The sequence below is a fragment of the Limulus polyphemus genome, unplaced genomic scaffold (assembly GCF_000517525.1).
Source record: "Limulus polyphemus unplaced genomic scaffold, Limulus_polyphemus-2.1.2 Scaffold1775, whole genome shotgun sequence".
Taxonomy (NCBI): domain Eukaryota; kingdom Metazoa; phylum Arthropoda; class Merostomata; order Xiphosura; family Limulidae; genus Limulus; species Limulus polyphemus.
Genome location: NW_013667385.1, coordinates 173,246 through 176,208, shown reverse-complemented (window position 1 = coordinate 176,208; position 2,963 = coordinate 173,246). Strand labels below are relative to the sequence as shown.

At 33.7% G+C, this 2,963-nt stretch overlaps 1 protein-coding gene across 1 annotated transcript in view; it reads right to left on the bottom strand.

Annotated features, from left to right (window-relative positions):
- The window catches only part of LOC106464903 (PHD finger protein 12-like), a 94,914-nt gene that overhangs the window by 16,769 nt on the left and 75,182 nt on the right, over window positions 1–2,963 (bottom strand). The gene's annotated exons all lie outside the window — the stretch shown is intronic.

Here is a 2,963-nt window from a genome sequence, read left to right as displayed (position 1 = left end):
AAGGCAGCTAGTCATCACCACCCACCGCCAACTCTTGGGCTACTCTTTTACCAACGAATAGTGGGATTGACCGTCACATTATAACACCCCCACAGCTGAAAGGGCGAGCATGTTTGGTGTGACGGGGATTCGAACCCGCGACCCTCAGATTGTGAGTCGAGCGCTTTAACCACGTGGCCATGCTGGGCCCCCGATACGTAAGAGCTCTAATTTTTGGTTTGGGATGTTGGTGCATATGATTACTTTTTTTCCCTGTAGGGTAAGAAATGCATAACCAAAAACACTACTATCAAATTTAAAGTTTACAATCTCTCTATATTATACTATTCAGAACACCTTTTTTGTCAGTCTCAAACTGACCTATGATACTCCAAGTTTATTGCCATGAATATTTTAACTAATTATTTTGCTTCAGTTCAAATGCAGAAGTAATCTGATCCTCTATCTAGCCAGTTATATAAAATTATTGCAACTTAATATTTCTCCATAATTACTTGAACCACAAAACACAACTGGGACTTGTATTCTACAAGCGTAAAGCCTACCAAAAGTGACTAGGGCAAGTACTACCACCCCCATAGTATACCCTAACCTCATAGATCATAGCTAACTAGAATAAATAAGTTTGTGAAATCAAGCTTGACCAAAAAAGAGGCAGAAGAGTGCAGTCGAGGGAGTCGATTGTCAGTAACTTCCTTTGTGAGCCAATCATAACTAAGATCATTCATGAAATGAACTTGTGACATATTCATATTGGTAAATATAAGTTAAATTAACAACTTCTAATATATATAGAAAAGCCAGCGCATTTTGGTAACACTACATTTCAACAATGGCTTTTATGTCATTTTGCTTATCAACAAAGATATAACCTAATATTGTTGTTTGTGTATGTACTGAAAGCATAAAATGAAATGTATAGACAACAAAACTAGAAAAATATTTGTTGATTTATTAATTTAGTCTCCATTGGTTAAATAGGTTTGTTTTTATTAAAAATGTTGGCAAAATAAGAGAAAATAGCTTAATTCAGAAACAGTTTAAGATTAGAATTGAATCAATATTTTTACTTTCATTATAAATTTTATGCACATGGTTCTAGGCTAGGTGATTCACATCACCATCCTCCTCACAGTCCCCTTGCACCCCCTTCACTAAAATTGTAATGGGCAGACAGTAATCAAACTATTCTATCTGGATAAATCCATTTTGGATTTTATGATCCCTCTTTTTTTTTGAGAAATCAAGTATGACATGACACACACTGGCTTTTTCATAAGTTAGATTTTAGCAAACACATCATTCCTTTGCTTTCAGTTGAACTTTACACTGTATTTCATTAGAATACAACAAAAATGAACTGATAACATGTTTTAGAATAAGACTTCCTTCCCAAGTACTTACACATTTTGTTTAAACCCCAGATTATTTGAAAAGGATGAGCTTAAAAACTAAAAGCAGAACAGAAAAGAAAAACCATAATAACATACTTCAGAGATTTTATACCAGTACAATTCCTCAAAGATTTCTGGACACCAGATGAGTGCTCTACCAACTGGGTTAAAAGGGTTAACCCATTACCATCTGCTAATAAGGCACAACTACCATATTCTTCCCATTATCACAAACAAGGTCCCCCATTGGATGACAGTTTATTTTGTGGCAATTTCAATTTTATTTATTGTTTCCAAGGCTCAGATTCAAACCTGAGACCTCACACACACCACGTGAGTGTTTTACAACTGAACTAATGGGTTAACCCACAAGGGCTTGCTGGTAAGGCACTTTATAACAACTAAAAGGTACCAAGTTCTTTCTCCCCTCACGAACAATGTCTATTCTCGGACTTGTATCAAGGTCGTGGTATAGTAATTTAAATTTTTATTATTTCATTTGTTTGGATTGAAACCCAATTCCTCTTTCACACCAAGAGAGTGCTCTTCCAAATGAGCTAAAGGATTAACTCACTTGCACTTGCTAATAAGGCATTTTTCAACAATTCAAACTGGCACATTCTTCATCTATCACAAACAAGGCCACACATTGGACACTAGTTTACTTCCTCAGCTCAGATGCAGAACTGAGACTCTCACATATCAAACAAGTGCTCTTTTAACTGAGCTAAAGGATTGACCCACAAACACTTACTCGTAAGACATTTTTTTTAAAACTCAAACTACCACAAATGAAACTGACTTTTATGATTTCCAAATGACTTAATATCAGATACAAAGGCATTTCTTGTCAGTATTACATTCTTTTTAGGAAATTTAAAATAGTCTCTCTAGCAGAATGTAAAGTGAAGAAAATCAAAATGACATATTAGTTGACATAAATTTAAAAATGTATGAAACTAGTAAAATGCATGGGAAAAAAGTATATCAAAAATATTAAAGTTTATTTTATCACCCATTTTTTTTTACACTTTTCCTTGCTTTTTATTGTATACATTTTTAATTTCTATTTATTTGTCCTGGTCAAATTTCCAATTTTCTAGCTTGTATTGTTTTCACCCATTTTCTGTTTCAACTTTATTTAGATAGATAGTCTTTGCACTCTTGAAACTGATGTACTGAAGTTTTGTTTTTTTCTTAACATTTAAGCACATCCTTGAGATACGACAAACAAAGCATTTCGGGTTAGAATTTAAGATTCTTTTTACTGAAACGCTTCTAATTACATTAACTAAATAATGTTATTTATAACATAAATATAAGAATTAGAACAATTTTCAGTAATATAAGTTATAGTTTTTGCATATACATGTCTATGAAACTGCAATAAACAAACAAGTCCCTTAACCACAGTTTGTCTGTTAATACAATCATCTATTTAAACAGGGTCCGGATGACAAGACCACAGTTTGTCTGTTAATACAATCATCTATCTAAACAGGGTCCGGATGACAAGACCACAGTTTGTCTGTTAATACAATCATCTATCTAAACAGGGTCCGGATGACA